Below are 23,915 nucleotides of genomic sequence, written 5' to 3'. Positions count from 1 at the left end.
TAGTGCCTTAGAAGGAAAAAAAACTTCATTTTCCTCCATGAAAGGCATCTTCTGGGACGGGATGAAAGAATTTATTTTTAATAAATCAGTTCAAAATCTCAAATTAGGTGCAGATTTGTATTTACTTAGCAGATATTTGTTTTAATTATTTAATTGATTGATTACTTATTTAATAGAACTTAATTACATGCTTTTCATCAATACAGACAATAGTGTGGTACAATAGTATATGGCCAAACAAAAAAACTGCCCTCTCCCACGAATTCGGACACTCTATTAAATGTTTGTAGAGTAATGCCCAAGGCCAGTACAAGGATATTAAGTGCCCTTATAGCCCTACATCCCCCCTATTCACAATTAAAAATTATGCATTTGTAAAAACAGATTTTTACATGACAAAGGATATTCAACATACAGTCTTCTGAGGTAAAATATCACTTACATACTGGGGTAAATTTTAAAAGCCCTGTGCGTGTAAATCCAGCCGGATTTTTCACACGCCGAGCCGCGCAGCCTGCCTCCGTTCCCTCCACCCCACCCCTGCACCTTCCCCTACCTAACCCACCCCCCCAGCCCTATCTAAACCCCCCCCTACCTTTGTTTGGAAAGTTACGCCTGCTGGTGGGCTGCTGGCGTGCCATCACCCGACCCGGGGGCTGGTCCAGAGGCCTCGGCCACGCCACGGAATGCCCCTGGGCCAGCACCATGCCCCCCCCCCAACACGCCCCGTGGAACGCTCCCGAATGTCACGCCACCCCCGGCATGTCCCCCGACACACACCCCTAGCAAAGCCCCGGGACTTACGCGAGTCCCGGGGCTTGCGCGCACCGCCGAGCCTATTCAACATAGGCTTGGCATGCACAGGGGGAACTTGGGGCAGGTTTTTGGGGGGTACGCATATATCTTATGCGTGTACCCCTTTGAAAATCTGCCCAGGGCTCGGTGCACCCCCTTGCGCGCACCGACCCTGGATTTTATAACATGCGCACGGCAGCACGCGCATGTTATAAAATCGGGCATAGATTTGTTCGCATCGGGTTGTGCGAACAAATCTACACCCGCGTGTATGTTTTAAGATCTGTCCCACTGTGCATTAGGCCTACAGTAATGTGCCATGGGTATGGATTTGACCATCAAAAAGTTACAAGAAAACAAAATTGCAATACAATAAACTTTCAATATGAAAATAGCACTCAAACAGTATTAAACCTACTTATGAAAAGGCAACTCTGCAAATAAACATGCCATACAACACCAATACACCCCCTATTAGGAAAACAGAACAAGCCAAGCTTCTATAGGTCCTACATAGAAACTACATGCTAGCAGAATTCATTACTTTGATAACACCTGCAGAACACAAACATACCCTCAAAAAAAGAATAAAGACCATAAAATATAAATAGAAACATGCAAACAAAAACTGAACTGGAAACACAAGAAACCAAATTCTGTATATAGTGCAATAATAGAAAAACAGAAACATTACCATTCCTCATAAAATAATAAAATCGAGAAATTGAAATGTCATCAATAGTAGTAAACCAACAATAACTCACGTGAATCCCGATTGTAGCAAGTTGAAGTACAATGGCAGATGACCAATATAACCAGAGTGCCAGTGGTACTGTACAATTATAGTGAAGACGCTTAAGGTATTATTGACCAGTCATAATAGGCTTCATCCTATGAGCAGAATTGCTAGATGATAATCCTCATCTTTAATCATCGGTCAGAGTCCCATTTTTTATGTTTTTCATTTGCAATGTGTGAAAATCATGCAATATATATAATTCCAAAAACTTAACTTGTAAACATCGCTGAAGCCATGGATTGTCAACACGCCTGACATGGGACCATGTTTCGAACCCTCATCATTCTTTATCAAGGGCTGGAGTTCAGCGTCTATGAGATCAAATCAATATTGTCTCAGAGAATATGAAAAAGTTGTAAAATACAAATTTGAAAATAATAATAAACCATAGTGAGTGCTACATCAGTATTCAGTCAGAATCAACTTGGTACTTACTGTATTTGTAGTCCGTCTTTATATGTTGCAGCATTTGAGACTAAATTTTTGTATGATGCACCTGAATTTGCCAATGTTTCTTATTGGTATCGTTACATCGATGATGTGTTCTTTTTGTGGAATTCGAATGAACAGTCCCTCATGGTATTTCTACAGTGGTTAAATTCTTTGGATAGCCACCTGCAATTTACTCTTCATCATGACATTCAAAAAATTGAATTTCTTGATATTCTTATTTCCAAAGATAATCTACATCTTACTTCTAATCTTTATGCGAAACCTTGTGCTAAGAACACTTTATTTGCATTTTTCTAGTTTTCATCCTTTTCACCTCCATAAAAATCTACCTATCAGTCAGTCTTCAGTTACGTCGATTATGCACTCATAAAACGGATTTCATTTTACAATCCCAAACTATGATAAAAAAATTCTTACAGCGGGGCTATCCATATAAATATGTAAAAAAAGCCTATAAATGGGCTTACAATGCTGCACAAGAATGGTTATTGCTGGAGAATAAAGAACCAGAGGCACCTGCTCTAATGTGTGTATTACCTTTTTCTGTACTATCATCGCAAATTTCACAATTGATATTTTATCATTGGCCTGTTTTAAAAATGCATTCTATTTTTACACATTTTCCCATCATTGCTTACAAATGGGGAAAAAACCTGAAGGATTTATTAACACACTCTTATTTACCGGGTTCTTCAAATCCCACAAACATTGATTCTGTAGGACATTGGACTTGTGATAAATGTTCATTTTGTAGTCAGACCATTACGGGTCCTGATTGGACAGACCCTTGTGGTAATACCCATACAGCCTACACTCGGACCGATTGTACTTCCACTAATGTGATCTATGTTTTGCAATGTCCTTGTTCATTACTGTATGTGGGTAGAACTAAACGCTCTATTAAAACTAGATTGACTGAACATCGGAGTTCTCTTACTACCCTTAAACTTCAAGCTCCTATTGTGTCTCATTGTGTACAACATCATCATTCCTTCCATGAAATCAAATGGTGAGTTATTGAATTGGTCCAAATTAACCCTAGAGGTGGTAATACCAAAGCGGTTCTTAACTACAGAGAACAATTTTGGATTTTCAAATTAAATTCAGTTCATCCCAGTGGACTAAACCTTGCAGTGGAATGGTACATACTCACCTGATGATTTTTACGCCATCCATTGATTGCGATTCCACGTCATCCGTGCATATATTAATGACAACATTTCCGGCGGCAAAACAGGAAATGTACGCGGAAACGCCATAGTTAAATTCTTGAATTTAGACGGACTACAAATACAGTAAGTGCCAAGTTGATTCTGACTGAATACTGATGTAGCGCTCACTATGGTTTATTATTATTTTCAAACTTGTATTTTACAACTTTTTCATATTCTCTGAGACAATATTGATTTGATCTCGTAGACGCTGAACTCCAGCCCTTGATAAAGAATGATGAGCGTTCGAAACATGGTCCCATGTCGGGCGTGTTGACAATCCATGGCTTCAGCGACGTTTACAAGTTACGTTTTTGGAATTATATATATTGCATGATTTTCACATATTGCAAATGAAAAACATAAAAAATGGGACTCTGACCGATGATTAAAGATAAGGCTTATCATCTAGCAATTCTGCTCATAGGATGAAGCCTATTATGACTGGTCAATAATACCTTAAGCGTCTTCATTATAATTGTACAGTACCACTGGCACTCTGTTTCGTTATATCAATAGTAGTAAAACAGCTAATGAATAGAATAATATGCATTAATTAAAAACTTATATAAATATTTTCTAAACACTAATAAAATATTTCCAAACAACACATCAGATAACACCCAATAATTAAAACTAATAAGCATTTTTTTTTTTGTTTTACAAATCCCTGCTTTCCATACCTGGGAACTTTCGATTTTCAGATACCCTAAGATTGTCATAGATTAACAAGCAGAGAGAAACTAGAAACTTTCTCCTCTCTCACAGACATTTGCACACTCTCTCACTCACACACACATACACACACACATACACACACACACTCACACACACACAAACACGCTCTCTCTCAATTTTCCCTCTCTTGAAGCAGCAGCAGTCTCCTTCTTCTGCTCCTGCGGCAATGGGACAACGTCTTCATGGTGCCACAGGGGCCAACTCAGATATGGCCTAGTGCTCCTGCCTGCAGAGCAGGCCATGCTGTTTCTCCTCCTCTTCCTCCTGCTACTCATACCCCGCTGACCCTGCTGCTGATTCTGGTGATGCCGTGGCATTCCTCTTCCTCTTCAAAACCCACCAGTCACGCTGCCAATTCCAGTAAATCTGCCATGCTCTTCTATCTACTCAGACCCGCCAGCCATGCAGCCAATTCTGGCGAGGCTGCACCACTCCCAATGACAGCAGTATGTGACATCATCAGTGGCACAATGCAGATCTTTGGGTGGCAGCAGCTATAGCCAAGGCCATTTAAAGGTGAATTTTAAAAGCCCAACGTGTGCCAAAACCAGGAGATATGCTAATATGTCGTGCCACTGCACACCTAGCCTGAGTGCGTGCATATCTCCCACTATGGGCAAAAATAAAAAGTTTAAAAAAAAAGGGCGGGGTGTGGGTGAGGTCTGGGCAGGGCCTGGGCATTCACAATGAAACCAGCGCATAAATACTTACATGCACAAGAGCGTACTGGGGTGCCCTGCTGTGTAAACTTACTTCTGCTGTGGATGGTGTGTAAGTAATAAAATAAATCTTGGCATGTCAGCAGGGTTTTAACTGTCGGGGCTAACAGGGAAAAGGGAGGATATTAAACTAGGGGAACTTGGAAGTCCTATCTCTTACCTGGCTGAACTGGGATTGAAGTGGGGAAACTGGTAATGGTGTTGGCGCAAAAGTGTGTTAAAAAAACCCCCACTTAAGTGGTAGTAGCAGCATTTACGCGCATAGGTGCACACCCATTTAAAACTGCATATATATGTGCGCGTGGCAGCCTATTTTCTAGCATGAATGCATATACGCACATATGTCATAAAATAGCTGTGTCCCTGGCTGCGAGCTAGCAAACGCGTGCATTTGTGTGCCCACCCACCTGTTTAAAAGTTACCATCCCTGACTCTGTGGCCAGCTACTTTTGACTGCAGTGTTATCAGCCACTGGAGCACACTTAGAGGTAGATCTTTAAAAAGTACGCCGGCGCGAACAAAAGTACGCTGGATTTTATAAGATATGCACGTAGCCACGCGTATCTTATAAAATCCGGGGTCGGCGCGCGCAAGGCTGCGCAAAATCGGCAGCCTGTGCGCGCCGAGCCATGCAGCCTGCCTCCGTTCCCTCCGTGTCCCCCACCTTCCCCTCCCTTCCCCTACGTAACCCACCCCTTGGCCCTACCTAAATCCCCCCCCTACCTTTGTTGGGCAAGTTACGCCTGCTGGAAGCAGGCTTAACTTGCGCGCGCTGCCTCGCATCCCCCGGCACAGGCCGCAGTGCCGGAGGACTCGGGACCGCCCTCCCGGCCCGCCCCCAAACCGTCGCCATGCCCCCGACCGCCCCCGATCCCGGACACATCCCCTCCCACCCCTTTTACGAAGCTCCGGGACTTATGCGTGTCCCGGGGCTTTGCACGCGCCAGCGGCCTATGCAAAATAGGCGCGCCGGCGCACAAGTGCCCTGCACACGTAAATCCGAGAGGATTTACGTGCGTAGGGCTTTTAAAATCTAGCCCACAGTATGTATCTATTTATTTAGGCGTTTTATATACCGTTGTTCCAAAAGAAGATCACAACGGTTTACAGTATTAGCATTTAAATTCACGGTACTGTTTCTCCACTCTTTTTCCAAATATATACATGATGTAACACAAGGAGATACATATTCAGACAGGAAGGAAAGGAAGCATGCTAGAAGTGAGCCACATTATGTATTCCTAGCTGAGATCAGAGGGTGAGTCTTGCAAACCATGTAAACCCCAGTTAATTGCTGGGGTTTGCTGCATGTCTTTAGCCTTTCTTTTGGACTCAAACTGCAAATATTTGTATTTGTTTGTCACCCCCCCAAATATTCCAGCACATCAATTACACACTTACAGACAAATATGACAGAATCAAGCTTTTAATATGTTTAGAATTAGACAAATCTTCAAAATCTTTTCTATCTCCCCTTATTTAGATTTACAATTAGAGCTACTGGATATTTTTCTTGCCTCAACAATATCTTGGAGTCTGCCTTTAAACATAACATTAGGGAAGAAAGACCATAAGTGGCCAATTATTTATGCTCTCCAGAAGAAAAGAATTGGTTGAAGCATATGTGCTTTGGAATGAGTCTAAAACACAGATGTCTGCAATCAGTATTGTGCTTTTAATTGTATTTTCCTGTAGACTGAAGGAGAAAATACTGTTCCTAACTAGAGGGGTTTTTTTTCTCTCATAGAAATCATCCATCCATTTCTATCTCTGGAGAGTTTGTGAATGTGGGAATACGGGCTCTAACACAAAACACTTGGTCTGTTTTCAGTTCCTCACACATACTCCAGAGTTCATGTTACGGTTATCGGAAGGAATCTATGAGAAATGAAGCTGTGCACAACTGCAGATCATCAGTGAGGCTTAACCTTGTCAAGAGGGAATGAAACAGGAAGTGCTTTGTGACACTGACTGGCGGAAATGCAAACTAATGAGGAAAACACGCTGGAAGAAAGAGTATCCCTAGGCAGCAAGCGGGAGCACAGCATGTTAACTAAAATTATATTCTAGCATGACCAAGATCAGAGAGCATGGAGGAACACGCCTGTTAGAAATTTCAGCAAAAGGATCAATCGCAGTGGTCTTTTTAACCTTTACTAAACTACACTGGAGAAAAAAAAATTGGTTTAGGGCATGGAAAGACTAAGTTGGTGGCATACAAATAGATAATGGTCTGTTCTGAGATTTGTTTTATGGCATATGTTATCAATCACTTTGAGAGATATAATCAGGAAGTTGATTAAGAAATACTTTTTAAATGCATAAAATAAATAAATATTAAACGCATGCTATTCTTGACATTTTAACCCCGAGGTTAATATGGTTCTGGCACAGATGTGCAAGCAGTCACAAAAATATCAGAAAAGTATCAGGTTAAAGTAACTGCTTGGATCCCATTGCTGTATCAAAGCAACTGTTTTTCAGATCATTTAGTTTATTTGGGGGGGGGGGTTTATTTGTTTAAATGATATATTACAATCATTTAACTGTCCCTCACATAAGCTTACTGTAACATGTTTAAGAAAGTACAAAGAGATTAGCAGCATGTTAGCATGCCAAACATGAGTTATCAGAAGTAGATTGTCCAGGTTATACCTTGGTATTCAGAACATTTCCCTGCATGTACAAAGGATGGAGAACCTACATGCTCATTTAAACAAGTGACAAGTTTTCCATACCACACACAAAAAATCAGGACTATAACATGCAGCATTCATTTATTTGCTTCTTCACTGCAATGGTCTGTCTCATTGTCTTAATTGTCTAAATAAAAACTAATAATACAAACTTGATGAAATATCCACCAATCTGACAAGACCAACACCCAGGTCCCCTTCCATATGTTACCACCAAGCTTTCTAACAAGCCATACAGCCACCCAAACCAGCAATGCTATTGCCCAAAACATCTGGCCTCTCCATGCTCATTGAAATATGGGTTTTAACCACAGTCACGCCATGCAGATTACTCCAGTCTTCTTAGAAGCCAGTTCCTAGAAGCCCAATGTTGCCCATATTGTTGTTACATTCATAACTGCCACTGCATGCAGGTTACCTCAATTCATTTTTGTAAGCTGGATGCAGTCTTACCATGGCTATTAGGCGAGATAACCAACCGCTTCTCTATGCAGGTTACCCCAATGCTTTCTTAGAAGTTGGAGGCAGTCATACCACTGCTATAACAAAGAAAGGCACCAGGACACTCTTTAAAATAAGGTGAAAAAATACAAACTTGATTTATAAAATAGAGTAGAAAAAATGCATTTCTTCGCCCTCCCCCCAAACAATATGTACAAAGAAAAGGTCACCTATAGCACCTTTAATGCAACATAGACCTCACTATGTTTAAGATACAAGGTTTAAATCATCTCAAAGACAGCCATCCCCCAGCTGCAAAGCACAATGCACATAATATGTTGACAGCATGTCCTGCAGGGTTGGACAGGTCTGGAACACAGTCACAGAAATTTACAGGAAAACCTTTGTGCACTGATAAGGCAGAAGCAATGAAGGGCAAAGTCCCAAACTTAGGACAGGCCCGTAGAACCTGGAGAGGTATCAGAAGATAGCCTCTTGCCACCAAAACTGGGATTACTGTGTCTAGTCCTGCCACCCCTGAAGCATGTGTGTTCCTGCATGGTATGGATACAGTTGATGAGGTGGAATGGGAAAGACTGGAATAACTGAAGAGGAAAAGTGGTGATGTCTTAGGTTGGCAGAAGTCCCTTATTGCTTGTTCTGTTATGTCCACTGAATCCTGTAGGTTCTCCAAGGCTCTTTCGATGTCAGTATTCATGGCTTCAGTGGCCATTGTCAGGTTACCAAAGCTCTTCCACAATTGGTTCAGGAACCGACGAGAAAGGGAGCAATTTTAGATCTAATTCTCAGTGGAGCACAGGACTTGGTGAGAGAGGTAACGGTGGTGGGGCCGCTTGGCAATAGTGATCATAATATGATCAAATTTGATTTAATGACTGGAAAAGGAACAGTGTGCAAATCCAAGGCTCTCGTGCTAAACTTTCAAAAGGGAAACTTTGATAAAATGAGAAAAATTGTTAGAAAAAAACTGAAAGGAGCAGCTACAAAAGTAAAAAATGTCCAAGAGGCGTGGTCATTGTTGAAAAATACCATTCTAGAAGCACAGTCCAGATGTATTCCACACATTAAGAAAGGTGGAAAGAAGGCAAAACGATTACCGGCATGGTTAAAAGGGGAGGTGAAAGAAGCTATTTTAGCCAAAAGATCTTCATTCAAAAATTGGAAGAAGGATCCAACAGAAGAAAATAGGATAAAGCATAAACATTGGCAAGTTAAATGTAAGACATTGATAAGACAGGCTAAGAGAGAATTTGAAAAGAAGTTGGCTGTAGAGGCAAAAACTCACAGTAAAAACTTTTTTAAATATCTCCGAAGCAGAAAGCCTGTGAGGGAGTCAGTTGGACCGTTAGATGATCGAGGGGTTAAAGGGGCACTTAGGGAAGATAAGGCCATCGCGGAAAGATTAAATGATTTCTTTGCTTCGGTGTTTACTGAAGAGGATGTTGGGGAGGTACCCGTAATGGAGAAGGTTTTCATGGGTAATGATTCAGATGGACTGAATCAAATCACGGTGAACCTAGAAGATGTGGTAGGCCTGATTGACAAACTGAAGAGAAGTAAATCACCTGGACCGGATGGTATACACCCCAGAGTTCTGAAGGAACTAAAAAATGAAATTTCAGACCTATTAGTAAAAATTTGTAACTTATCATTAAAATCATCCATTGTACCTGAAGACTGGAGGATAGCAAATGTAACCCCAATATTTAAAAAGGGCTCCAGGGGCGATCCGGGAAACTACAGACCGGTTAGCCTGACTTCAGTGCCAGGAAAAATAGTGGAAAGTGTTCTAAACATCAAAATCACAGAACATATAGAAAGACATGGTTTAATGGAACAAAGTAAGCATGGCTTTACCCAGGGCAAGTCTTGCCTCACAAATCTGCTTCACTTTTTTGAAGCAGTTAATAAACATGTGGATAAAGGTGAACTGGTAGATATAGTATACTTGGATTTTCAGAAGGCGTTTGACAAAGTTCCTCATGAGAGGCTTCTAGGAAAAGTAAAAAGTCATGGGATAGGTGGCGATGTCCTTTCGTGGATTGCAAACTGGCTAAAAGACAGGAAACAGAGAGTAGGATTAAATGGGCAATTTTCTCAGTGGAAGGGAGTGGACAGTGGAGTCCCTCAGGGATCTGTATTGGGACCCTTACTGTTCAATATATTTATAAATGATCTGGAAAGAAATACGACGAGTGAGATAATCAAATTTGCAGATGACACAAAATTGTTCAGAGTAGTTAAATCACAAGCAGATTGTGATAAATTGCAGGAAGACCTTGTGAGACTGGAAAATTGGGCATCCAAATGGCAGATGAAATTTAATGTGGATAAGTGCAAGGTGATGCATATAGGGAAAAATAACCCATGCTATAATTACACGATGTTGGGTTCCATATTAGGTGCTACAACCCAAGAAAGAGATCTAGGTGTCATAGTGGATAACACATTGAAATCGTCGGTTCAGTGTGCTGCGGCAGTCAAAAAAGCAAACAGAATGTTGGGAATTATTAGAAAAGGAATGATGAATAAAACGGAAAATGTCATAATGCCTCTGTATCGCTCCATGGTGAGACCGCACCTTGAATACTGTGTACAATTCTGGTCGCCGCATCTCAAAAAGATATAATTGCGATGGAGAAGGTACAGAGAAGGGCTACCAAAATGATAAGGGGAATGGAACAACTCCCCTATGAGGAAAGACTAAAGAGGTTAGGACTTTTCAGCTTGGAGAAGAGACGACTGAGGGGGGATATGATAGAGGTGTTTAAAATCATGAGAGGTCTAGAACGGGTAGATGTGAATCGGTTATTTACTCTTTCGGATAGTAGAAAGACTAGGGGACACTCCATGAAGTTAGCATGGGGCACATTTAAAACTAATCGGAGAAAGTTCTTTTTTACTCAACGCACAATTAAACTCTGGAATTTGTTGCCAGAGAATGTGGTTCGTGCAGTTAGTATAGCTGTGTTTAAAAAAGGATTGGATAAGTTCTTGGAGGAGAAGTCCATTACCTGCTATTGAGTTCACTTAGAGAATAGCCACTGCCATTAGCAATGGTTACATGGAATAGACTTAGCTTTTGGGTACTTGCCAGGTTCTTATGGCCTGGATTGGCCACAGTTGGAAACAGGATGCTGGGCTTGATGGACCCTTGGTCTGACCCAGTATGGCATTTTCTTATGTTCTTATGGTGAGATGGTGCACATGCTTCTCTACTCCTTTCAGATGCTTAGGAATATGACCTCCAGATAGGGCCTGGCCTATTTCTGCCTGGTGTCAAAGACATGCCTCTGCTGGGACTGGTGAAGGAATCACTGGATGCATTCATTCTCAATTGGGTACCATCGGCGAGAATGGATGTCATCCTTGGTATTGCTGATATTGGCTCCAAAATGTTGTAATCACCAGTGGGGTGGAGGCATGTGGCTCCCTGTGAGCTGTGAAGTCATCAGTACTAGTCTGGTGAGAGTTGCAATTCTAGGGGATCTCTGCAAGCCACTTGGATCTGTAAAAAGATGAAGAGAAAAGTAATCTGGTGGAAGAAACTACTACATCCCTTTAACTTCCATGGCGAAACTGTAGCACTTCTATAATTAGATCCCCCCCCCCCCCACTCTTCATTTCCCCAATGCAAGAAATATGCAAGTGGACCATGTTATCCCCAGGCTTCTAAATTAAATAAGGGCTAAGAATGGCACCAGCCCTCCTGACTGGATTGCCAGCTGCTAGATCCCCAAAGTATCCTGCTGCTCCTGCATACATTAGACCTAAAAACTCCTAGAACTTAGAAAGACTACTGATGGTACCATTGGTGAATGTTTGATGTGTTTCTAATAAGTAGTTTTATAATGCAAGTAATTCATCAACTCACCCCCATCTGTGCTGTTGATACTGTTTTTGAGGACTCTGTGACAAAGCTGGGGACATCAGTCCTGAACATGGACTCTATTGTTAGTGATAAACATAAGACAGAGACTGTGTTAGCAGACATGATTAAGTTATTAAACCTGTCAGTTGTCTGGTGATTATTTCATCCAGGGGAAAAAGACTATACATTTTATTCACCTAGGCATAACATGTATAGCAGGCTAGATTATTTTTTATGTTCTCCTAGGTTGCTCTCAACAATGAAAAGATGAGATATTCTGATTTCTTCAATATCAGATCACCACCCAGTTCTTCTTATTTTGGATTTTGGGATCAATTATCCTAGACATAGTTCCAGGAGATTTAATACCTCTTTCCTGGGTGATAAAAATTTCACCGCAATGTTGCAAAGCATCATTCGAGAATTTAATATGGATAATCCAGAACGAGATTATACCCCAATATTACGCTGGGAAACATTTAAGGCCTATTTAAGGGTAAAAAATTATTTCCTATGCTAGCTTTAAGAAACAGGAAAGAACAAAAAAGATTGATCAGTTCTTAATGGAGATAAAAACTCTGGAAGCACTTCATAAGTGAACTTGCTCTGGTAGAGTTTTAAGACATCTGGAGTCAGGGGCTGGCTTTGGCTGGAAGGGATATCGAGCCGTCCTGGATAAGAGACTCTGAGGAAAGAAACGCAGCTGTTTACCATCAGTATCGCTAGAGGAGGAGGTGAGAAGCGAGAGAGCGAGAGATCAGCTGACCAGAGTATCGACGTCATCACCAGGGCACGGGATCTTTAAATCCCGAGGCACGCCGGCGTTTCAGTGGGGCTGGCTTTGGCTGGAAGGGATATCAAGCCGTCCTGGATAAGAGACTCTGAGGAAAGAAATGCAGCTGTTTACCATCAGTATCGCTAGAGGAGGAGGTGAGAAGCGAGAGAGCAAGAGATCAGCTGACCAGAGTATCGACGTCATCACCAGGGCACGGGATCTTTAAATCCCGAGGCACACCGGCGCGCAGCCGATGCCGGCGCGCTGCCAAAGCCGCGCGTGCCGAAGGCGCACGCGGCTTAGACCGGCTTTGACCGTGTTTGACTGTGTTCGATCAAGAAGAGTCCCTTATAGGAGAGTGGGAAACAACTTGGAATGGGAAAGAAAAGGAAAGCGAGATACACCACCTCATCGCCAACTGTTTCCAAAACCGGACCTATGGACGCCCATGTAAATCGTCTAGAAACGCCAAGAATGGACAGCATATGTAGCATTTCGGATGCTACATTAAGTCCAGGCACCGCGCTTACACCTCCACAACCACCAGGAGCAATGAAAGAGGTACTCCATGCTGGGACAGAATCGTCAAACGTAAGTGATTTTGAATCGCAACATGTTTTGGCTGAGCCTGAACCAGCCACCTACGGTGAAGTAGGGGAGGAGAATATCATTGTGAACATTGGTGACTCTCAGATAAGCTCTGTAGATCCAGCCAATGTGAGTCTTGGGGATTTGTGGAAAGTGCTGGTAAAATTGGACTCTAACTTAATTCAGGTTAATTCTTCCCTCTCAGCTTTAGTAAATGTGAATAGATTATCTATTGTAAATCAAGGTAAGAGAGTGAATGAAGTAGAGTCAGTATTGAAAGATCTGTCTGTTAAAGTAAATAAGACCCAGAATTTAGAAAATATGATTATTGGAGATACAAAATTGTTACATTCTGAATTAGAAAATGTGGAAAATTTAATTAGAATTAAAAATCTGAGACTGGTTAATTTCCCGATTACTAGATTACTGTCACCTAAAGAAATGTTAGTGAAATACTTGAAAGAGATATTGTCATATGATGAAAAGGATATACCATCTATATCCAAGATATATTATTTCTCTTCAAGATCTAATAAAGATGTAAATATAGTTGAAGAAAATACTGTAGGTATCTCTACTTTTTTAGAAGAAAGTACAGACATTATAAATAAAAGATCAACACTCTTTGTGTCATTTGCTTTAGAGAGAGAAAAAGATGTGTTATTGGAAAAATTCTTTAGAAATAAGGATCTAAAATTTTGTGGCCAAAAAGTGTTTATTTTTCCGGACGTCTCCAGAACCACCCAGGTTCGTAGGAGAAAGTTTCTGGAGCTTAAAAGTAAAACCCTGGATATTGGTGCTACTTTTTATTTAAAATATCCTTCGAAGTTTTTTATAAACTACCAGAGTAAGAAATTTATATTTACTGAGCCACATCATTTAGATTGTTTTCTAAAGGATAAAACGAGTCCAATAGAAAACCAGGAGGGGACACCAGATATAGCACTACAGGAAGATGAGATTGATATCCCTTCTTAAGATGATATTATTATTCTTTGTATTGGACTAAATTAAGCCCTCGACATTATTTTGTTCTTAAATAGAAAATTTGAGAAGAAACTCTTTATTTAAGTTATTATAAGTGAAATTTATGTATAATTTCTTTTTAAGATTGCCTGTGAATTGGAGAATGCGATGTAAGTTATGTTAATTCGCATTGAAAAATACAATAAAGAGATAATTGAAAAAAAAGAAAGAAAAAAAAAAAGACATCTAGAGTCTGCTAAGGCTGAATTGGCCTCCCCTCTATTAAGTGGAGGGGACTGCGAAGACTTTAAAATATACCAGACTTAAGTATTATGAATGTGGTAATAAGGCCAGGGCACTTTTAGCTAGAGCTGTTAAAAAGAAAAAGGCTAGGGCTCAAATCTTGCAAATAAATTCCTCTGTTGGTTGTAATCTTCTGGCTCCCAAACAAATTGAGAAACAGTTTTTACAGCAAGTTTCTAACTTATATGGGGAAACAGATTCAACTTTTATTGTGTTAAGTGAAGTATACCCTGCCATCATGGCCTTACCAAATGGAAAATGTCCAGGTCCTAATAGATATCAGGTGGATCTATTCAAAACACACCCATTTTTGTTTGCCCTTTATTTACTGGCTGTGTGTAATGGAGCTGGTTATTCTCTGACCTCTATGGGAAATTTGGCTGATGCTAATATTTCATTAATATCCAAACCTGGTAAAGATAACTCCTTTCATCCAATCTCATTATTAAATACTGATGTAAAAATATTTGCTAAAATATTGCAAAGGCATTTGGAAGATGTTCTTCCTTCCCTTTTACACACTGACCAAACTGGTTTTGTCAAGAGGAGAGTCTCCACTTGCAATACGAGAAGGCTTTTTAACATTATGCATCTCGCTAAGAAGCGGGGCATCTCTTGTTTGATTCTCTCTTTAGATGTTGACAAGGCCTTTGACCGAATATCCTAGAAGTTTTTGTTTGAGACGATGTCTGTTTTTGTAATTCCTGATAGGTTCATACAAATGGTTGACGCTATGTATGAAAGGCCCAGAGCCAAACTGCTAATAAATGGATCCCTCACTTCTTTTTTCTCTATTGTTAAGGGTACTCGATAATTGTCCATTGTCCTCACTTCTTTTCAATATTGCAATACAACCCCTTACTCTTGATATAAGACAGGATGAAATGATGCACAAGATTAAACTGTGTGGGGTGGAACATAAGATTTCATTGTACTCTGACAATGTCCTGATTTATATGATTGAACCTTAATTACAGGAACAGCACTTATGTGTCACCTCTTAATTTATGGAAGTCTTTCGGGATATAAGGCGAATTATGAAAAATCAAAGATTTTTCTTTTTTGTGATAAGATAACTATACCCCCTAGCTGCTCTGGATTTAGGGTGGTTAAGAGCAGGTTTCAATATTTAGGTAGTCACGAACCTCGTTCTTATGCTGATTTATATTTATTTATTTATTTGATTTTATTTATTTAACAACTTTTATACCGACGTTCGTAGAGCACATCACGCCGGTTTACAAGTAACTAAAGCAGACAGAAATTACAATAAACGTGGGAGGGGTGAGAGGGGAGCAGGCAAGAAAGGGGGGAAAAAGGGGGGTAAGAGCATCAGAGGGAAAGGGCAGAAAGGCAAGAAGTGAGAGGAATAAACAATAAACAAAAGGAACGGATAGAGATATAGAAAAAAAAACCATATCTGCATTGAAATTCTTAAGTGACAAAATAAGGCAAGGTACATATTTAGAAAAAAATTTGTTATATAAGTTAAACTATAGTCTGCTGCTTTCCAAGATTAAAGAAGATATTAATAAATGAGTGAACTTATCGATTTCATGGATGGGGAGATTTAATTTGCTAAAGATAAATATCTTACCTAGGTTACTATATTTATTTCAACATCTTCCATGCATGGTCCCCACTGTAGTGTTCAACGAGTTGCATAAGATAATGGCTACATTTCTATGGAATAATAAGGCAGCTAGGATCTCCCTGAGACAACTATGGATGCCCAAATGTCAGTGTGGGCTAGCCTTGCCTAATTTACGGATTTACTACTGGCAGCTAGGTTAGTATGCCTTAAGGCCTGGTTGGGTAATAAAGGAGACACATGGTTGCCACTGGAACAAGAACAGGGCGGGGCGGTTGAATTGGCAACCTTATTAATGTTGCCGGTTGGCAACTGTCTGAGCCGTTTGGCATGTAGAAACAGTCCAATTCACGCATATACAGTGGGGTTATGGAAACAGGTATCTTGGTTTTTAGGACTTGGTTCAGAGAGGTTTGCTCCATTGGCGCTTATAAGAGGCTGAGGGAGGTACTGGTTGCCTCTATAGACCTACACAACCCTTTAAGACCACTTAATGGCCTGGAGGATTTCCTAAGTAATACATTTGTTACTAAAAAGGGGATCTTGCATATATATTGGTGTATTCTTCGGGCCAAATATGGAGCAGTTACGGCTCCGGATATCATCAGGAAATGGAACAATGACCTAGGGACTACTTTTGATGAGAAAGCTTGGAAAACAATTTGGAGGGCAACACATGGTGCTCTGAATTGTGCCAATAGGATAGAAATCTCTATTAAGCTGCTACACAGAACTTATTGAACACTGGTCTACTTTGCCAGGTTGTTTCCTGGGTCTGATACTTCTTGCTGGAGGGGTTGTGGAGAGCAAGGAATGTATATACACATGTGGTGGCACTATCCTAGGGTTAAGGGTGTTTTGGGACAGGTTGCACAAGACATTTCTGATATGATTAACGCCCATTTTTTTTTGACACCTCACCTGGGGCTTCTTGGGCATTGGGAGGGATCACTTGTCCCCTCTAAACAAAGAATTCTGGTTGCGCAACTTCTTGCAGCATGGCTTATGGTTGCTACTTTTTGGAAATTCTCCCCAGGGGATGACTATTGGAAAAAGCAATGTGATATTGTTTCTGCTCTTGAAAAACTTCGCAATGCAATGAAGGGTGAGATTCATAAGTATGATGCTATTTGGCATTGCTATAAGAGATATTATGACTTGGATGGGGTCTAACCTATTTATACTTCTGTTTGCTATTTTGCTATTTGCTCAGTGTGGGAACTTATTTTCAATTCTGTATTGTCTTTGGGGATTCCAGCTAACTCATATACTGATGACATACCACTGTTTGATGATGGTTTATATGCTGTATGATATTGTTTATTGTCTCATTGTGTTTTACAAATAGAGTTAAAAGAAAATTCTCCTACCAAATAGGAATAATTATACAACAGCATGTCTCCAATATATTTTATATTCATGAGGCTAATCTTCCCTAATCTTATTCCCTATTGCAAACCACAACTACTATCGAGTTCACCCTCCCCTATCCCTACATTCTCTATCTCACCTGCCATTCTGTCATCTGCACTGTCCACTGCTCTTGAACATCAAAGTTTTCTTCCCCTCATCCTGCCATTTCCATAATCTCTGATACAATCTCATCGTTGTCGCTATCTGTACACACCTCTGTTTATCTTCTCCATCTTCTCCTGCTCCTCCTTTTACTTTCAGCTGGGGATATCAATCCAATCCTGGCCCTTCAAAGCAATTTTCACTCCATCGTTCCCATATCAAGTCATAAACCCTCCATTCTTATCACTATTCACCTTCTCTCTCCCTCTTCTCTTCCTTTCTCATGCTCCCTGTGGAATACAAACTTTATCTCCAAGAAGCTTGCCTTTATTCGTGATCTTTTGACCTCTTGTTCCCTTCATCTCCTTGCTTTAACAGAGACCTGGCTTTCCCCTGAGGACAATGCTTCAGTTGTTACTCTCTGACATGGAAGTTATCTTTTCTCCCACACACCTCACCCAGTAGGCCGTGGAGGTGGTTTTGGACTGCTGTTCTCCTTCTCCTGCAGATGTCAACCCCTTCTCCCACCTCAATCCCATTCTTTTTCTTCCTTTGAAGTCCATGCCATCCGCCTATTCACTCCATTACCTCTCAGTGTAGCTGTCATTTATCGACTCCCTGATAAATCTCCCTCCTCCTTTTTCACTGATTTTGATGCCTGACTTTCCTTCTTCATTCACCCATCTTTCCCTTCCCTTATTCTTGGTGCCTTTAACCTCCATGTTGATGCCCCCTGTAACTCTTATGCCTCAAAATTCTTTCTTTAACTTCTTCATTTGATCTCTGACTCTACTCTACCACCTCTACTCACCAGCATGAACACTGCCGTGACATAGTCTTTGCTTCCAATTGCTGTCTCTCAGACTTTGCCACCTCAGTTTTTCCAATCTCAGACCATCACCTGATAACTTTCACTTTAAATCACTCTCCTCCACAGACTCATCCAGTCACCACTTACTAGAGATGAGCTTCGTTTTTTTCTACAGGGTCGTTTTTTGGAGTCGGATGCTTTGGGGTAGAGTTCGTTTTTCCTCAGTTAGTTTTTTGGAAAAATGACCAAAAACTAAACGGGGAAAAACAAAACTGGCCCAAAAAACGACACGGGAAAACGAAGCTCAAAAAAACCCACCCCAAGCATTAAAATTCACATTAATACATTAAATACAACCCCCCTCCCACCATCCCGATCCCTCCCCAAGACTTACTAACACCCCTGGTAGTCCAGCGGGGTCCAGTGAGGGATTTCTCTCTCCATGCTGTCTGACTTTCGGGCCTGCCTCTATCAAAATGGCACCGATAGCTTTTGCCCATACTATGTCACAGGGGCTACCGGTGCCATTGGTCAGCCCCTGTCACATGGCCATCAGCTCCATCTTGTGCTCCTACCATATGACAGGGGCTGACCAATGGCACCGGTAGCCCCTGTGACATAGTATGGGCAAAGGCTATCGGCGCCATTTTGATTACTGGCAGCCGACGGTCTGAGTGCAGGAGGTCGCTCCCGGACCCCCTCTGGACTTTTGGCAAACCTTGTGGGGGTCAGGAGGGTCCCCCAAGCTGGCCAAAAGTCCCTGGGGTTCCAGCGGGGGTCCCGGAGCGATCTCCTGCCCTTGGGCTGTCGGCTGCCAGTAATCAAAATGGCGCTGATAGCCTTTACCCATACTATGTCACAGGGGCTACCGGTGCCATTGGTCAGCCCCCCATCACATGATAGGAGCACTCCATTGCTGACCAATGGCACCGGTAGCCCCTGTGACATAGTAGGTCAGAGGCTATCGGCGCCATTTTGAGCGAGGCAGGCCAGATGGCAGGGAGGGACAAATCACTCGTTGGACCCCACTGGACCACCAGGGATGTTTGTAAGTCTTGGGAAGGGATCAGGATGGTGGGGGGGGGGGGGTTGTATTATACTAAATTTTAATGCTTGGGGTGGTTTTTTATTTAAAAAAATAAAATGTGTCCCTCCCCCCATACAAACCCAAAAAACAAATTTTTCTCATAGTTCAGGGAAAATCTGTTTCAGGGGGAGGGGCCCCCGAATCTCAATGAATTAGGAAATTTCTTTGAAATTGCCTAATTCGTCATAAACGAATGCACATCTCTACCACTTACACCTTTAGGAATCTCCAAGCTGTTGACGTTTGCATCTTTTCCATTGCTGTTTCATCTCTCCTTTCCTCCACAGCTTACAACATTATACTTGGTTCAGACTTAGATACTCTTGCCCTTCCTCTTACCTGCCCTGTAAACATACTAAACCCCAGCTTTGGCTCATCCCCAGAATTTTCTACCTATGTTCCTGCACCCATTCTGCAGATTATCTCTGGCAGAAGTCCCATGCCCATGCAGACTTCATACACTTCAAATTCATGCTGACCACTTTCCAGTATGCTATTGCACTTGCCAAACAAGACTACTATGTCCATTTGACAAACTTTCTTACATCCAACCCTCACTGTCTCTTTGCCACTCTCACTTCCCTCCTCCCCTTCTCTGTCTGCCCTGACTATTTCCATGACAAGATTCACAAAATTAGTCTTGAGTTCTCAAATATTTCACCTTTACCTGCCTCTCCTCCACTTCTTTCCTCTACCTTCCCCTAGCTTCTGCCACTCTATCCTCCTTTCTTGAAGTCACAGTGGAGGAAATTGCCCATCTTCTCTCTTCCTCCAAACTCACTACTTGTTCCTCTGACCTTGTCCCCAGCCGATTCCTCAGCTCCATCTCCCCTGCAGTTATTCCTTCTTTCTGTCACATCCTCAATCTATTACTCTCTACTGTTACTATTTCTACTGCCTTCAAAATGCTGTAATCATACCACTCCTTAATAAACCCTCACTGGATCCTACCTGTCCTGCCAACTATCGCCCATTCTCCATTCTCCTTTTTGCCTCCAAACTACTTGAACGTGCTGTTCACCACCATTATCTTGACTTTCTTACATCCCAAGCCATTCTTGATCCATTCCAGTCTGGTTTTTGCCCTCTATATTCAACTGAAATAGCCCTTGCTAAAGTTTCCAATAACCTATTTAAGACTAATCCAAAGGTCTTTACTCTGTCTTTATCCTCCTTGACCTGTCTGCTGCTTTTGACATCATTGATCACCACCTACTCCTTGATACTTTCAGGATTCTGCCCTGTCTTGGTTCTCTTCTTACCTCTCCAATCACACTTTTAGCATTTCCTCTGGTGTTTCCTCCTCTACTGCCATTCCACTATCAACTGGTGTACCTTAAAGCTCCGTCCTGTGCCCTCTTCTCTTCTCACTATACTAATTCCCTTAGTGCTCTGATTTCCTCTAATGGTTTTCAATACCATTTTTTATGCTGATGACTCCCAGATCTACCTTTCTACATCAGAAATTTCACCAGAAACCCAGTGCCGGATCTTGGCCTGCTTGTCTGACATTGTTGCTTGGATGTCCTGCCGCCACCTTAAACTCAACATGGCCAAGACGGAACTCCTTATCTTTTCCACCAAGCCCATTTCCCATCTTCCTCCTTTCTCTGTTTCTGTGGATAACATGGTCATCAACCCGGTCCCTACAGCCTGTAACCTTGGAGTCCTCTTCGACTCCTTCTCTACACATATCCAGAACACTGAACTTGTCATTTCTTTCTTTATAGCATTGCCAAAATCTGTTCTTTCCTTTCTGAACACACTTCCAAAACCATTATCCACGCTCTCATTTCCTCCCGCTTAGACTATTGCAACCTGCTCCTCACAGATCACCAAGCAAGCCATTTCTCTCCACTGCAATCTGTCCTAAATTCAACTACATGACTTATCTTTTGCCAAAGTCGCTATTCTCACATAACTGCACTTCTGAAGTCACTGCATTGGCTCTCTATCCACTCCTGCATACAGTTCAAGCTCCTCTTTCTCATATACAAATGCCTTCATTCTGCAGCACCTCACTACCTTTCATCTCTCCCTACACCCGTCCTCGTGCACTCTGTTCATCGGATAAGTCACAAGTCACTACTATCTTTGCCCTTCTCCTCTACTGCCAATTCCAGACTCTGTGCTTTCCACCTGGCTGTGCCATGTGCTTGGAATAGTCTTCCTAAGCTGGTGCGTCATGCTCCCTCTCTTGCCATGTTTGAATCCCATCTAAAGAACCACCTTTTTGAAACCGCTTTTAAATCTAATGCCTGATTGTCTGCTTTTAGTCTTGTTAACTAACTTTCTTTTCTTTTTAAACATTCCATTGCTTTATACCCCAAGTCTCTTGTCCTGTATGTTTGTTTTATTAGTTTGTCAGCTCTATAGAGCAGGGACTGTCTTTTTGTATGTTTGTACAGCACTGTGTATGTCATGTAGCATTATAGAAACATGTAGTAGTAGTAGTAGTAGTAGTAGTAGTAGTAGAAACAGCAATACATGACTTGAACTAAGAACATAAGAACATGCCATACTGGATCAGACCAAGGGTCCATCAAGCCCAGCATCCTGTTTCCAACAGTGGCCAATCCAGGCCATAAGAACCTGGTAAGTACCCAAAAACTAAGTCTATCCCATGCTACTGATGCCAGTAATAGCAGTGGCTATTTTCTAAGTCAACTTAATTAATAGCAGGCAATGGCCTTCTCCACTACTTTATTATGTCATTATTTTTTGAGAAATATTTGTTTTAAATCAATTATGCAGAGAACTGTTTAAAAAAAAAAAGTTAAGCATATATTTCTAAAGATTGTAAAATGGTTTTTATTGCCATCTCTGAAAAGAAAGTAGATACATGGAACTGTCTTCCAGTGGTGGTAGTAATGCAAATGTGATATCAGAATTTTAAAAAGTACAAGGAAAGCATGGAAGTATTATTTATGATAAACAAGCCGTTAAGCCCGTAACAACGGGCTACATTAAAACATTTTTTTTCGGTTTGGTTTTTGGAAACGGCACTCTTCCTCATTTCTTCTCCCTCACTCCCCCTTCCCCTCTCTCATTCACCTTGGTCACTCACCCCCCTTCCTCCACTCACCTCCCTTCCCTCCCCTGCCCCCACTCAAACTCCTTTCCCTCAGTCTTATTCACCCTCTTTCTCCCACTGCCTCCCTCCCCTATCACTGAAACCCCCTTTCCTTCACTCTCACCTCCCCTTCCCTCATTCTCACTCCTTCCCCTCCTCAGTCACTCCCCACCCTCACTCTCATACCCTCCCGTCCCCTCTCAGTCACTACACTATGTGACTCACTCCTTCCCTTGTGGCACAGCAGTCTGTTACTCTTGGCCCTTATTGGAAACCTTTTGTTTCTAATTTTCTTCCCCTCTGCCACTGATGCAGAAAGCAGTGCTGGAGCTCCATCAAAGTAAAGGCTTGCTTTGCTCTCTTTCTGGGAAACCTGTGCCTTTAAGAAATCTGCTCAGGGACTTGAGAGGGAGGAGGGAGCAGGGAGCAGGGCTCTGGCTTTCACTTTTGTTGCTCTACTTTGTGGGGAGTGGGGGTGGAGGAATGCCCAAGTAAACTCTTCCCCTGGTGGCTGAGACCCCCCCCCCCCCCCCCCACGGGTTGATAGCACTGCTCCCCCCTCCCTCCTGCTGCAGTTGCTGAATGTTTACTTGGCTTCTCCTTATCCGTGGGACTCAGGGGGCGGGCTGACTCAAATTTTCTCCGTTCCATTGTCTTCGCTGTGCTCCTGCTGCTTCTAATCTGTTCAGTTGGAGGTAAGGAGCAGGTCTCTACTGCATTTGCTGGCGACTCTTCTTTCCTCCTCCTGACCCTGTTCGTGAGGTGACGGTCCGGCCGTCCCTCCCTACTCCTCCTCCCCCCCCCCCCCCCCCCCCGGCGGTGGAGGAGGGACGGGCTCAGGCTCTTAACATATCGCAGAGAGCTGCTCTCTACTGCGCATTTGCGGCACGTCGGTCAAGCTTCATTTATCTAGTTAGATAGAGAAATTACTTACTTGATAATTTAGTTTTCCTTAGTGTAGACAGATGGACTCAGGACTCAGGACCAGAACTGTGAAGGACTTCAAAGGGGTGTGGGATAAACACTGTGGATCCATAAAGTCTAGAGGACATGAATGAAGAGTGGGTGGCTCACGGGAATGATGGCTACTGCCTGGAGATAATACCCTTATTCAATAAACATACACTTGGTTAATGCGACTCCAACATTGCTCTAAGCTTCAACGGCAAGAGGAAATGTGGAAAAAAGGATTTGCATTCACAAAAAAGTGGGGAGTAGCTTGCTTGTTACGGCGGTTACTACCCCAAACCAAATAAGCCTGATACTTCACTTTCAACAGCATAGCTCTCTGCTTCAACGGCAGGGGAGAAAGACTGATACTTCACGCATATCCAGCATAGCTCTCTGCTTCAACGGCAGGGAGAATAAAGAAAAATGGATCTATATACAGACAACAACCAACAAGGACTGAATTACATAGTCTGGGTAAACAAATAAGCATGGGTGTAGCTTGCTTATTGCA

General features: G+C 42.0%; 1 long non-coding RNA gene across 1 annotated transcript; it reads right to left on the bottom strand.

Annotated features, from left to right (window-relative positions):
• Nucleotides 1-10,995: 10,995 nt before the first annotated feature.
• LOC115091532 lies at nt 10,996-23,222 on the bottom strand. Its single transcript, XR_003856756.1, has 3 exons — nt 23,044-23,222; nt 11,748-11,821; nt 10,996-11,381 (listed from the first exon to the last, which is right to left on the bottom strand). It is a non-coding gene; the product is annotated as an uncharacterized LOC115091532 (long non-coding RNA).
• Nucleotides 23,223-23,915: the final 693 nt, after the last annotated feature.

This window comes from Rhinatrema bivittatum, chromosome 5, assembly GCF_901001135.1.
Source record: "Rhinatrema bivittatum chromosome 5, aRhiBiv1.1, whole genome shotgun sequence".
NCBI classification, from domain to species: Eukaryota; Metazoa; Chordata; class Amphibia; order Gymnophiona; family Rhinatrematidae; genus Rhinatrema; species Rhinatrema bivittatum.
The sequence above is the reverse complement of the archived record's forward strand: the minus strand, read 5'-3'. Positions and strand labels throughout refer to the sequence as shown.